The sequence below is a fragment of the Mustelus asterias genome, chromosome 29, assembly GCF_964213995.1.
Source record: "Mustelus asterias chromosome 29, sMusAst1.hap1.1, whole genome shotgun sequence".
NCBI lineage: Eukaryota > Metazoa > Chordata > Chondrichthyes > Carcharhiniformes > Triakidae > Mustelus > Mustelus asterias.
In genome coordinates this window covers 4,672,256-4,687,829 of record NC_135829.1, presented here as the reverse complement: position 1 = coordinate 4,687,829, position 15,574 = coordinate 4,672,256, and the positions used below count along the sequence as shown (strand labels likewise).

General features: G+C 44.7%; 1 protein-coding gene across 9 annotated transcripts in view; it reads right to left on the bottom strand.

Moving 5' to 3' along the window:
• ppip5k1a (diphosphoinositol pentakisphosphate kinase 1a) overlaps nt 1-15,574 on the bottom strand; it is a 156,795-nt gene that overhangs the window by 10,712 nt on the left and 130,509 nt on the right. The gene's annotated exons all lie outside the window — the stretch shown is intronic.

Sequence of the window (15,574 nt, the reverse complement as noted above, 5' to 3'; positions counted from 1 at the left end):
TGTGTCGCTAAAAGAAGAGGATAAGCTCAGAATCTGTTTTATTATTCTGTTACGGGGTATAGGCATCACTGGCTGGGCCAGCATTTTTATTGTTCATCCCCAATTGTCCCCAAGAAGGGGATAGTGTGCCACTTTCTGGAACTGCTGCAGTCCGTGTGGTGTAGGTACAACCACCATGCTGTTTGGGAAGGAGTTGCAGGATTTTGGCCCAGCAACAATGAAGGAACTGCAATAATAAGATCAACTTCAATGTTAATTCAATGTTAACTTATCTTTACCTGCCCAATGACTTATGGACTGTAATGACTTCAATCAGGTTGGCCTATTGGAATATGAACTCCGATTAAGGAGTCAATTGATGGGCCAATCAGGGAGTCTTTCCCTTGTAGTTAACCAGGAGTGTCAGTTCCTCTGGCACTCCCGAAGGTAGACTGCTGACTGCGAGCACTCTGTGTACCGCTGTTGGAATTGTAAATAAAGGGATTTTGGTGAAGGGATCTTTGCCTCCAAAGACTTATTACATGGACCTGTCTTCTTTAGAGTTCAGATATCCAGTATTCACTCTCTTACTCGGTCTCCAGTGATATTGATCTTATTTGGGCCGATGTAAGATGATTCCATAATGCAGGTTCAAATGTGAATTTATTTACAGCTAGGATAATAGAGTTTACACATGGAGGCGTACTACAAACAGGTATGTACTTTTTCAGTGGGCGACTTAAAAACTCATCCCTTTATTTGATTTTGTTCTGTTAATTAATACTGAGTTAACACCTTGGGGAAGTGAGTGCAGCTGAAAAATACATGCCTATAAAGGGACACTGCTCATAATGCACATCGACCAATAACATCCAGACTCTCAATGCATTAGCTCAGCAAATTTTAAAACAGTGTCAGAGAATCATACAATCTATACAGTGCAGAAGGAGGCCATTTGGCCCATCGAGTCTGCACTGACCACAATCCCACCACAGTGTCAGAGGCCTTGGGCGGGATTTTCCGTCCACGCCCGCCCCAAGACCGGAAAGTCCCGCCAGAGATCAACGGACCTTTGCATGGTCCGTGTCCCAACCACTACGATTCCCGTGGCGGGCGGACGGGAGGGGAAAATCCCACCCCACGTTTCTGACACATCAGATGGCGTGCACCGGGACAGAGTCGTTAATATTTCTGAAGGGTTCTGTTGCTTCGAGGATGTCACCCGCAGGAATAAGGGCTGGAGAATATTGAGAATGTACTGAGAAGCTGCACAATATTGGCGATTTTAAAAACGGCCTCATGTTGACACACAATTTTTCATTCTTTATTCTACAAAAGCATTTAATACAATGCCAAAACTCTTCTCAATTTAGCAACAACGCAACACAGTTTTGATGTTGCGAGTCTCTTAGCCTTCACGTCCAATTTACTCTCAGCTTAACCTGACAATATTAATAGAATATCAGCACGGACCACTCTGATCTTCATCTAACCAACAGTCACAAACGTGTACACTTTCCAGCAGGGGTTACTGATTCAGCAGAACTTTCTCCCCCCCCCCCTCCCCCCCCCCTCCCTAATGCAGGTTGTGCTGTGGCCATGTGGAGCACCCGTACTGACACCCAGCCAGTGCAAGCAGCTAACCCAGCACGCCTTTCGGACTTTCCTAAATCATAGAATCCCTATAGTGCAGAACAGGCTGTTTGGCCTATCGAGCCTGCACCGACAACAATCCCACCCGTAACCCTATGTATTTACCCTGCAATCCCCCTGACACTAAGGGGCAATTCAGCCTGGCCAATCAATCTATCTAACCTGCACGTCTTTCGGACTGTGGGAGGAAACCAGAGCACCCGGAGGAAACCCACGCAAACACGGGGAGAACATGCAAACTCCACCCAGACAGTGACCCTAGGCCGGAGTTGAACCCGGGTCCCTGACGCTGTGAGGCAGCAGTGCTAACCACTGTGAAAATGAACTGGGGCTTCTTCCTGGACTTCACAATGCCACACAAATCCTTAAAACAGAGTTGAGAGGGTGGGCTTATGAGGAGAGACTGAGTAGCCTGGGGCTATACTCATTGGAATTTAGAAGAATGAGGGGAGATCTTATAGAAACATAAGATTATGAAGGGAATAGATAAAGTAGAAGCAAGGAGGTTGTTTTCACTGGCGGGTGAAACTAGAACTAGGGGGCATGGCCTCAAAAATAAGGGGAAGCAGATTTAGGACTGAGCTGAGGAGGAACTTCTTCACCCAAAGGGTTGTGAATCTGTGGAATTCCCTGCCCAGTGAAGCAGTTGAGGCTACCTCATTGAATGTTTTTAAGGTGAGGATAGATAGATTTTTGAACAGTAAAGGAATTAAGGGTTATGGTGAGCAGGTGGGTAAGTGGAGCCGAGTCCACGAAAAGATCAGCCATGATCTTATTGAATGGCGGAGCAGGCTCGAGGGGCCAGATGGCCTACTCCTGCTCCTAGTTCTTATGTTCTTAAAACATCAAGGGAGTACAACACTATTAAAATTAATAACATTTATCTTTGTAGAATTAAAAGGAGTCAGGGACTAGAATGGCATTGGAGGTGCGCTGTATGTTTTCAGACAACAGAGGAAATGAGTTAAACAGCTAAAAACCGAGAGTGACATACTGTGGGTATGGTAGCATGGTGAAGGTGGATGAATAAACCAGAGGCCTGGATTCATGATCTGGACACACAAGTTTAAATCTCATCATAGCAGCTGGAATTTATATGTAATTTAACAAATCTGGCCCCTCGAATTTACTTAAATAAAGCTACTGTCCATAATGGTGACCTGATCATCATAAAAACCGATCTGTTTCATTGATATCCATTCCAGGAGGAAATCTGCCGTCCTTACCCGGTCTGGCCTACGTGACACCAGACCCACATCAACACAGTTGTAATTGCCCTCTGAAATGGTCTAGCAAGTCTCTCCATTGTATTCAGGTTGTTTGCTCACTGCCACCTTGTCGATGGCCTCGTGCTATTATATCGCTAGACTATTAATGCAGAAACTCAGCTAATGTTCTGGGGACCCGGGTTCGAATCCCACCACGGCAGATGGTGGAATTTGAATTCAATAAAAAATATCTGGAATTAAGAATCTACTGATGACCATGAAACCATTGGTTCACTAATGTCCCTTTAGGGAAGGAAATCTGCCGTCCTTACCCAGCCCAGAGCCACAGAAATATGGTTGACTCTCAACTGCGCCATGAAATGGCCGAGCAAGCCACTCAGTTCAAGGGCGACTAGGGATGGGCAATAAATGCTGGCCCAGCCAGCGATGCCCATGTCCCACGAATGAATAAAAACAAAAATGGACAATCAAATGGGCAAATCGCCCTGCTGCAACCAGTGAATTAATAAAAACATCACCAAATTCTGAATCCAATAAACTCAGCGTCACTGGAGAGCGCTTGCTGCGATTGTCAGGAGTATAATATTCGTGCAGGGCCTATTAGAAGGAAAAATATATATTCTTCAACAATAAAAAAAATCCACGATCAATGGACAAATTCTTTGGAAAGGGGAATATAAGTGAGAGAAAATGATCTTTTCTGGGGTCAAGGAGGAAATTGGTCATGTAAACCTTTGGGAGAAAAGAAAGATAGATTTAGAACATTGACTGATTAGTGATTTGTAACCAACAAACCAGAAGAGAATGAAATGTTATTCAACTGAACAGCTGGAAGGCCTCATTACAGGGTTAGTGAAGATGAAAATCCTTCAGAACCGTGTGTAATTAAAACATTTGGAAACTGTTTGGCATTTTATGCAGAGCAGAGGCTTCACAAGTTAAGTCCAAGCAAGTTATTATTAGCTGGTGGGGACCAGGACTACGACTGGTGGTATTGCATCTCATTCAAATCTCAACTCTTCAAAGAAAGATTCAAAAGACTTGCATTTATTATATAGTCACATCATTTGCAACCACGGGGTGTTCCAACCAGTGAAGTACTTGATGCAATTGTAGTGATGAATCTGTGGAACTCTTTGCCGCAGAAGGCTGTGGGGGGCCAGGTCATTGAGGGTCTTTAAGACAGAGATTGATAGGTTCTTGATTAATAAGGGGATCAGGGATTATGGGGAAAAGGCAGAAGAATAGGGATGAGAAAAATATCAGCCATGATCGAATGGCGGAGCAGACTCGATGGGCCGAGTGACCTAATTCTGCTCCTATGTCTTATGATGCAGCCAATTGGCACAAAGCAAAGGCCCAAAGCAGCAATGTGATCATGACCAAGGTAATCTATCCCAGTAACTTGAGGTTGGGGGAATACACATGGACTATGACATTGGGGAATATTTGTTTACTCTTCTTTGAATAGGGCTGTTATGTCCCCCTGAGGGAGCATACTCTAAGAGGGCATCTATGACAGCACAGCACTCCTCCCTCAGTCCTGCACTGAGTGTCAGTCAGCCTGAGTTTTGTGCTCAGGTCTTAGGAATGGAAATCAAGTTCATGACATTCATGCTCAGAATGCTATCTACAAAAACAAACTAGTTCATTGTTCAAGGCCAAGACTTTCTCAGGGAAATGAAGGGATATGGGAAGGTGGAGTTGAGGCAGTTCAGCCATGATCTTACTGAAGGGCAGAGCAGGCTCAGGGGGCCATTGGTCCACTAACGCTCCTAATCTTATATTATGGTTTTATCCTGCTTTTAAGAAAATGAATTGGGAACACATCAGAACTTTTATGGGCACTAGGCGCCTGTACTTAAGGGCAAACCAATGCAAATGTTAAACACTTGTGGTGAGAGCTCACAAGTGAAAAGAAGTAGGAGAGAAGCCAGATAAATCAGGAAGCGGTGATGAGAAGCTTGGGCTGAAAAACTGTGGGCTGGAGGAGAAAGGGAAAGCCTGGTGTGAGTGTGGAATTCCACAATTCGGAATTCTTGGTAAAGAATGAGTTGGCGTAATGGTCTGGTCAAATCAGGACTTCAACTTGGAAGGGAAGAAGAATTATGCATTGCAGATTCTGGGTGTTCCACACGCCGAATGAAACTATAAAGGCAGGAACAGAAAAACGTTTTGACGTATTCCCAATCCCTGCACAGCTACCATAAAACAGGATGAGACAGTTCTTTTAATAACATGTCTGAAATTGATTTCAGAGTGTCTGGCTGGTTTGTGAATAGAGGTTATGTGTTACTCTTGAGGTGAATTTTATTAGCTTCTAGATTCTGAGCAAGGTTTCATTTAACTTACACCAGGGAAAATGTTACAGGAACTCTGGAATAACTGGGACTGTTTATATGGAAAACAACAGATGGTGGGAAGTGCATTATGATAATATATTGCAGGCTTCCACGCAAATGCTGCAATCCATCTAGTAGATATTGCAGAACAGCACAGTTCGTTAAGGATGCAATTGGGCCACAGAGGATAGGCAAGGCTTCCGTGATCAATTCCTAACAAAGATCTGCTAATCACTGTTTTGGTAACTTAGAGACAAAACATTTAACCACAAGCAGGAAAGGGAAACTCGCTCTGCTTAGCAACTGATTCAAGAGTGGCATTAGAAGACAAGTCAGTGGCAAAGCAAATGCCTGCTCACTTATTTGCAAAATGGCAGAGGGAAGAACAATATCTGGATCGTCTGGGCTCGAAACGTCAGCTCTTTTCTCTCCTTACAGAGGCTGCCAAACCCCCAGAGATTTTCCAGCATTTTCTCTTTTGGGAACAATATCTATATATTTTATTAAGATTGTTTTCCTCAGTCTCAGAGCTGTATACACGAGGAAGGTCCTAGATATATTCTTTGGATGCTCTTGGCTTACAGTCATGGGCTAGGGATGTTACATTTGACGTCAACACCATTTTATAGTGAAGCAAAAAAATAACCATGGCCCCTGGTCTTGACCACTATCTCATGTTGGGAAGAATACATGTGCGGTCATTGAAGTGGGTAGGATTTCTGTTTAGCCGGGTTGCCTCTGCAATTCAACTACACACTCACCCACCATGTCTAGACTCACACGAGGCATGCAAACATTGAAGATATTCTTCCCCCTCCTGAGCTCAAGCACCATGGCCCGGTTCAGCTATCTTGACTGAGATTCTTGGTTTTAATATGATTGCTTGCTCACAGAGTATCACCCCTTTTTTTTGACTATGTATTTTGCCCCAGTTTAGAACCTTCTATTGTAGGTTAAACAATAAAAATAGAAACACGATTCTCTCTTCGGTCCAGAAATCAATGGAATAATCATTCTCTCTTACACTAAAGTCTATCGGGCAAGTTCAGAAAGGCAGACTATGCACCTCTCAGCAGAATGTGCTTTGCTTACTGAATTAATCTTCTCCTTCAGGTATCAGGGATAAGGGTCAGGCTTTGTTAGGAAAAATAAAAAGGACAACTGAACGATATTTATTCCACACCATGCTGCCATTAATAGCACAGTCACCAAGATAGTCTCAACCCAAAAATAGGGAATATTAGAGAGTCTTTTACTCTTTGACTTTGCTAGTCAAATTTACAACTCGAGGCTATTTTTCAGCCCAATTAATTCAAGCCCAAGAGAAAGATTGGAGGTGTAATGGAAGCTAAATTGTTGTTACGAGGGTTTCAATGACACTTATATGGTGCAGGGCCATGGTTATCCACAACAATAGCAGCAAACAAGGCACTTCACAGGAATGTAATCAAACAATATCTGACATTGAATCACAGAAGTAGATAAAAGGGCAGTGTGGCCAAAAGCTGGGTCGAAGAAGTAAGTTTAAAGAGGGTTGTAAAGGAGGAAGGAAAAAGAGGTAGGGAGGCAGAGACATATACAGAGGGAATTCCAAAGCTTAGGGCCTGGGCAATTGAAGGTTTATTTATTATTAGTCACAAGTAAGGCTTACATTAACACTGCAATGAAGTTACTGTGAAATTCTCCTAGTCGCCACAGTTCGGGTCAATTCACCTAACCAGCACGTCTTTCAGAATGTGGGAGAAAACTGGAGCATCTGGAGGAAACCCACGCAGACAACGGGGAGAAAGTGCAAACTCCACATAAACAGTGACCCAAGTCGGGAATCGAACCCAGGTCCCTGGCATTGTGAAGCAGCAGTGCTAATCACTGTGCTACCATGCCGCCTGTGCCAGTGAAGCCAATATTGTGGAGCAATTAAAATAGTGGGAGTGCGAGAGAGCAGAATTGGAAATTTGGACAGAGGCACTTGCAGCTGCATAACACTCGGGTGATACGGGTAGCTGATGGTGGTGGTTGAAGGGGTAACTTGAAATGATCAGTTTTGGTTAGGTTTACAATCTATTAGATAGGATTCTTGGGCTTCCTTGCAGAGTTTGAGCAGGGCTGCATATCACAGTGAAATTAATTGGAGTTAATTGTGAAATATTTCTCAAGGACATATCTTATGTGGGATAATGCAAACCAAAGTTCCACAAACAACAAGGAGATGAATGGCCAAATAATCTGGTTTTTTTTGTCCTGTTGATTGTGAGAAGAGTTTTGGCCAAGGTACTTCTACAATAATGGGGAGGTGATGGCCTAGTGCTATTATCACGAGACCATTAATCCAGCTAATGTTCTGGGGAGCTGGGTTCGAATCCCACCACGGCAGATGGTGGAATTTGAATTCAATAAAAAATATCTGGAATTAAGAATCTACTGATGACCATGAAACCATTGTTGATTGTCGGAAAACCCATCTGGTTCACTAGTGTCCTTTAGGGAAGGGAATCTGCCATCCTTACCTGGTCGGGTCTACATGTGACTCCAGATCCACAGCAACATGGTTGACTCTCAACTGCCCTCTGAAATGGCCGAGTAAGAACATAAGAACATAAGAACTAGGAGCAGGAGTAGGCCATCTGGCCCCACGAGCCTGCTCTGCCATTCAATAAGATCATGGCTGATCTTTTTGTGGATTCAGCTCCGCTTACCCGCCCGCTCACCATAACCCTTAATTCCTTTACTGTCCAAAATTCTATCCACCCTTGCCTTAAAATCATTCAATGAGGTAGCCTCAACTGCTTCACTGGGCAGGGAATTCCACAGATTCACAACTCTTTGTGTGAAGAAATTCCTCCTAAGCCACTAGGTTCAAGAGCAACTAGGGATGGGCAATAAATGCTGGCCAGCCAGCGACGCCCATGTCCCACAAATGAATAAAAAAAAGACCTTGTGATCCTTTTAATCCACCTGATGATGCAGACACGGCCTTCTATTAAAAATTATGCCTTTTAATAGAATGGATTCCCCAGATTTTAGGGTCAGAACTCAAATACACCTAAACACAATAAATCATGGACTCATATCTTTGCTAATGGAAGAAATACCCTTCACTTGTTGGAGAAACAACAATGTAACTGACACTAACAAGGGAAAAAACCCTACATATGGGAGCAGATACGATGGAAGAAAAGAACATCACCACAGAGGGGACACAAGTCTCTCAAGGATCCAGGCACTCTTGGCGATGACTTACCTGCGGCAGAAGGCAAAGGATAACAGCCAGAACAAGATCCTGAAACATCTTCTACAATGCAATCACAGATAGCTGGTAGAGAAAGCTGATCGGTGATCTGGCAGAGGCTCACAATCTGGGCTCCATATCACTTAACATTTTAACAGTACTCTACCAGCCCTGTTGCATATCTACATGAGACGCATGTAATATCCGGGCCGCGAAAAAAGCTTTCACTAATCAATACATTTGAAATGTATGTAATTACCCTCGAAATACAATACTGTGTAAGATTTTAATTCGTGCAAAACCCGATTCACAAAGAGTTAAAATCAGGTCCAATGCCTCCAAATGGTACAAGAGAAGCTGTTTACAGTTTCTTCAAAAAAAAAGGTTAAATCCTCTCGTTGTAAAAATAAGGGGCAGAAGATCTACAGGTCCATCCAGCCTGTCCCATAAGATTGCAACATTGCACATCACAATACTGAATACCACCCAACCCAGAAACCATCAAATCTCATCTCCAGGGCAAGGTGAAGAAGATTTAAAAACTCCAGTCAATTAGTAGTGGAACAAAACTGTAGAAAATTGCTTTCCAATCCTTTTAGGTAATTGAAGCTAGTCTAGATGATCACTCTGACCCTAATTCATGTTGCATGGTACCTACCTCTCGTTCAGGGTGATTCCTTTCCCAGTCAGAAACGGCTCCAGTTCTCGCTTGAAGGAAGTTGGCGAATCAGCATTCGCCGCACGAACTATCACCTTTTCCTCAGATCCACCACCATTCCCTGGGGAGAAGAACCACCTCCTCACCTCTAACCTTCCTCTGCCTTTACATAACTGGAGACTGTGACCCCCCTGATCCATCCCGAACTTATTCAGCTGAAGCAAATGCTCCACATGTACACCATCTAATCCTTCATCATGTTGCAAAGCTCAATCAAATCATCCCCAAGTATAAGCTGCTGTGAAGTACAGCATCTCAGTCCTTTCAGCCTTTCTCGGTAACTAAGATGCTTTAAGCTGGGTTTCTTCGTAATTGATTTTTTCCCCCCTCCTCCCTCGGGACTTGGAAGTCTTCCTAGCACGCCATCAGTAGCATTCCATCGGCAGCAACCTCCGGTATCACACATCAGTGACCATTCTTTGCCCGTCAGTCCAAACAGTGAGCCGACTATTCAGCTACATCAGAAAAGCAACAAAATGCAAACGCTGTTCTCCCCCAAGGTTCAGAATAGTCAGTTTCCAGTAGCGGGTGAAACAGGGCACGGTGATCTTTCTGCTCCTAGGTCAGGGGTGTTGAATAAAGCACAATAAAACTGTCCTAATAAATGAACAGTTTTGCAGAGGGGGGAGGGGGGGGGGCAGAAAAAAGGAAAATTGCTCACGATATTGAAACAATTCTTGCCATCATTTTTAATTCAAAGAATCACACAAAAGGTATCTACCGTACTTGAAAACATCGGAATAAAGTGTTACAGTACAATAATTCAATTGACACACACACACACACACACGCATCCACACAATTACTGCACTTTACAAGATTTGTACTATTCACAGGTTCAGTCACAAATTACTACCAACTCCAACCACAGGACAGGCAGGGGATGGATGCTCATACTGGGATTCCGTTGCACATTGATACAAAAATGTGCTCAGACCAAGATCATAAATACAGATGTCAAGTAAATTACGCCAACATGAAAGTCAACCAAAGAATGATCATGTCAGTGACGGCGCAAACCATTTAAAGCTTTTACACTCCACAATCTGATAAGCGGGGCTTAGCTCACATCAGATGCAAATGCGTCTGCCATAGTAGCATTTGAGTCATGCAATGCTAGGGTGCTGTTAAGGAGACGTCCGAGTGAGCGACAGCAACAGCACCATACAACAGAAAGTAATTATTCACGTACATCTTAAACCACATATCCATGACACACAATTACCGGGACTCATTCACATGCAACAGCGCTTATTTGGCCCAGGAGTGAGTTCTCGTGAGTTACACTGTGGAATTATTCTATATGGATCAAGAACATAAGAACTAGGAGCAGGAGTAGGCCATCTGGCCCCTCGAGCCTGCTCCGCCATTCAATAAGATCGTGGCTGAGTTTTTCGTGGACTCAGCTCCACTTACCCGCCCGCTAACCCCTAATTCCTTTACTGTTCAAAAATCTATCCATCCTCGCCTTAAAACTGCTGAAGGCTCTAGAACTACTTTAAATGTCTCTTTACAAAATTAATCCAGCAGATTAATAATATGATTGTGAACCGAAATTGGCCCAGTTCATAGGAGATCCCAGTTCAGGTCGTGGCCTGTTCTGTGTTTCTAATCAGTAAGTCTCCCTGAGTAAAAGGTTGCTACAATTCTCTTTTTTTTCCTGAAGTCTCAATTTGCTTCCAGTGACGACATAAAAAGGATGTCAAAAACACCAATTATCTCCATGTTGTTCCTGGTAGATTAGGAAATGTAAAGCTCTTTAGTATTTACAAATTACCCCCTCAGAGCACATAACTCACCTCACAGAAACTGCGTTTTTAAAGGGATGATTTCCTCTGAACATTGCGACTGTGGCTGGGGTGAAGGAGGAAGGGGGTGGGGGGGGGGGGGAGGAGGAGAGAAAGGAGCAGGTATGGATAGCACCTGGGAATGGATTTTGGAGGAGATTTGGTAAGAATGGTGGCAATGCCCCTATAGCAATCTTGAGGTCCAGGCTAATGTTCTGAGGACACGGGTTCAAATCCCACCACAGCAGTTGGTGGAATCATACAAACCCTACAGTGCAGAAGGAGGCCATTCAGCCCATCGAGTCTGCACCGACAACAAGCCCACCCCAGGCCCGATCCCTACAACCCCACACATTTACCCCTCTAACAACATCGTGGGCCGAAGGGCCTGTTCTGTGCTGTACTGTTCTATGTTCTAACCGACACATCCTGGGACACTAAGGGACAATATTGCATGGCCAATCAACCTAACATGCACATCTTTGGACTGTGGGAGGAAACCGGAGCACCCGGAGGAAACCCACGCAGACACGGGGAGAATGTGCAAACTCCACGCAGACAGTGACCCAAGCCAGGAATCGAACACAGGTCCCTGATGCTATGAGGCAGCAGTGCTAACCACTGTGCCGCCCCAATGTGAATGCGATTAATAAATCTGGAATATAATGTTAGTTTCAGTAATGGTGACCATGACAACTATCATTGATTGTTGTCAAAACCCATCGGGTTCACTGATCTGCCATCCTTATCCAGTCCGGCTTACATGTGACTACCCTCTGAAATGTTCAGTTCATGGGCAATTAGGGATGGGCAACAAATGCTGACTTTGCCAGTGATGCCCACGTCCCATGAAAGAACAAAAGTGGATAGAGCCGTGAAGAAGGCCTATAGTGTGTTGGCGTTCATTAACAGGGGGTTTGAGTTTAAGAGCCGTGGGGTTATGCTGCAACTGTACAGGACCTTGGTGAGACCACATTTGGAATATTGTGTGCAGTTCTGGTCACCTCACTACAAGAAGGATGTGGAGACACTGGAAAGAGTGCAAAGGAGATTTACCAGGATGCTGCCTGGTTTGGAGGGTAGGTCTTATGAGGAAAGGTTGAGGGAACTTGGGCTTTTCTCTTTGGAGCGGAGGAGGTTGAGAGGAGACTTGATAGAGGTTTATAAGATGATGAGGGGGATAGATAGAGTGAACGTTCAAAGACTATTTCCTCGGGTGAATGGAGCGGTAACTAGGGGGCATAATTATAGGGGTCATGGTGGGAGATATAGGAAGGATGTCCGAGGTAGGTTCGAGAGTGGTTGGGGTGTGGAATGGACTGCCTGCAGGGATAGTGGAGTCAGAAACTTTAGGAACATTTAAGAAGCTATTGGATAGGCACATGGAGTACTTCGGGATGATAGGGAGGAAATAGCTTGATCTGGGTTTCAGACAAAGCTCGGCACAACATCGTGGGCCAAAGGGCCTGTTCTGTGCTGTACTGTTCTATATTCTATGTTCTATGTTCTAAGTAGGTGCAATCATGCAACCACTCCGAGTTCTCTGGTACTTACTCATCCTCACTATCCCAGAATTCCGACAGTGCAGAAGGAGGCCATTTGGCCCATCGAGTCTGCACCAACAGCAATCCCACCCTATCCCTGTAATTCCACGTAGTTACCCTCTAATCCGAGCACCCCGGGACACTATGGGGCAATTTAGCATGGCCAATGCACCTATCTCGCACATCTTTGGACTGTGGGAGGAAACCGGAGCACCCGAAGGAAGCCCACGCAGACACGGGGAGAATGTGCAAACTCCGCACAGACGGTGACCCAAGCCGGGGATCGAACCCGAGTCCCTGGAGCTGTGAGGCAGCAGTGTCACCTTGCCACCCCTGCATCTGGAGTGGAATGAATGGAAAAAGAGAGACGGAAATGAAATACGCTGAGGAAATAAATTCACTGATTATACTTGGTAAGATTCACAAAGAGTAACTCAACCAAGTTTGCATGATTTTTATCTGTTTGTGTCTAACTGACCCTAAGAGCGTACCTTAGTCCCACAACCAGCGATTCTGTAAGCGCTTTAGAGTGAGCCTGCTAGCGTGATGTCAAGCTTTGTGCTGTAGTGCGGGGCTACCTTTAACGGATAAGCACTACACATGCTGAGTTAACATTGTCTTACAGTCAATGGAGCGGACTCACGCTCCTCAGACTCTCTCCCGGAGATGGAGATGGCTTTTATTTTTGGAAGAAAAATTGTCTGTCTGCCTGAAAGCTTCAGAAAGCCAGGTGAGATAAATGAAATGCTTTAGAAATAGTCAATGAGATAAATATTTTAATTTGCATTGAAATAAAATTGGGTTGAACAGCGAGGAAGAGAATGGAGGAAGGGGGAGGGGAGGGGAGGGTGAGAGAGAGAGAAAGAGAGAAAGAGAGAGAGAGAGAAAGAGAGAAAGAGAGAGAAAGAGAGAGAGAAAGAGAGAGAGAAAAAGAGAGAGAAGGAGAGAGAGAAAGAGAGAGAGAAAGAGAGAGAGAAAGAGAGAGAGAAAGAGAGAGAGAAAGAGAGAGAAAGAGAGAGAGAGAGAAAGAGAGAGAAAGAGAGAGAAAGAGAGAGAAAGAGAGAGAAAGAGAGAGAGAGAAAGAGAGAGAGAAAGAGAGAGAGAAAGAGAAAGAAAGAGAAAGAGAAAGAGAGAGAGAGAGAGAGAGAAAGAGAGAAAGAAAGAGAGAGAGAGAGAAAGAAAGAGAGAGAGACAAGAGAGAAAGAGAGAAAGAGAAAGAGAGGCAAGAGAGAAAGAGAAAGAAAGAGAAAGAGAGAAGAAAGAAAGAGAGAGAAAGAGGGAGAGAAAAAGAGAGACAAGAGAGAGGGGGAGAGAGAGAGGGGGGAACATAAGAAATAGGAGCAGGAGTAGGCCATCTGGCCCTTCGAGCCTGCCCCGCCATTCAACAAGATCATGGCTGATCTGAAGCGAATCAGTTCCACTTACCCGCCTGCTCCCCATATCCCATAATTCCCTTATCAATCAGAAAACTATCTACCCATGATTTAAACATATTCAACGAGGAAGCCTCCACCACTTCAATGGGCAGAGAATTCCAGAGATTCACTACCCTCTGAGAGAAGAGGTTCCCCCTCAACTCTGTTCTGAACCGGCCCCCCCTTATTTTGAGGCTGTGCCCTCTAGTTCTGGTTTCCCTTCTAAGTGGAAAGAATCTCTCCACCTCTACCCTATCCAGCCCCTTCATTATCTTATATGTCTCTATAAGATCCCCCTCATCCTTCTAAACTCCAACGAGTACAGACCCAATCTGTTTAATCTCTCCTCATAAGCTACACCCCTCATCTCCGGTATCAACCTGGTGAACCTTCTCTGCACTCCCTCCAAGGCCAATATATCCTTTCGCAAATAAGGGGACCAAAACTGCACACAGTACTCCAGTTGCGGCCTCACCAGTGCCTTGTACAGTTGCAGCAAGACCTCCCTGCTTTTATATTCTATCCCCCTCGCGATAAAGGCCAACATTCCATTCGCCTTCTTGATCACCTGCTGCACCTGCAGACTGAGTTTTTGCGATTCGTGCACAAGGACCCCCAGGTCCCTCTGCACAGTCGCACGATGTAATTTTTCTCCATTTAAATAATATTCCAATTTACTATTATTTCTTCCAAAGTGGATAACCTCACATTTGCTAACGTTATATTCCATCTGCCAGATCCTCGCCCACTCGCTCAGCCTATCCAAATCTCTCTGCAGACTTTCCGCGTCCTCCACGCAATTCGCTTTCCCACTCACCTTCGTGTCATCAGCAAACTTGAATACCCTAGATTCAGTCCCCTCCTCCAGATCATCTATGTAAATGGTAAACAATTGAGGCCCCAGCACCGATCCCTGCGGCACGCCACTGGTCACCAACTGCCAACCAGAAAAGCACCCATTTATCCCAACTCTCTGCTTCCTGTTAGATAGCCAATCCCCAATCCATGCCAACACCTTACCCCAACTCCGTGTACCCCAATCTTCTGCAGCAACCTTTTGTGAGGCACCTTATCGAACGCCTTCTGGAAATCTAAAAACACCACATCCACCGGTTCCCCTCTGTCAACCGCGCTAGTGACATCTTCATAAAAGTCCAGTAGATTCGTCAAACACGACTTTCCCTTCATGAATCCATGCTGCGTCTGCTTGATCGAACCATTCTTATTCAGGTGCTCTGTTATTTCCTCTTTAATAATGGACTCTAGCATCTTCCCAACTACGGACGTTAAGCTAACCGGCCTGTAGTTACCGGCCTTTTGTCTACTTCCTTTTTTAAACAGCGGCGTAACAGTAGCTGTTTTCCAGTCAGCCGGCACTACCCCAGAGTCCAGCGAATTTGGATAAATTACTACTAACGCATCTGCTATTACCTCAGCCATTTCTTTCAGTACCCTGGGATGCATTCCATTCGGGCCCGGGGACTTGTCTACCTTCAGTCCTATTAGTCTACCAAGCACCACCTCCTTAGTAACAGTAATTGTATTAAGGACCTCCCCTCCCACCAACTCTCGATCTCTAATATTCGGCAAACTATTTGTGTCTTCCACCGTGAAGACCGACACAAAGAACTTATTTAAAGTCTCAGCCATTTCCTCGTTTTCCACTATTAAATCCCCC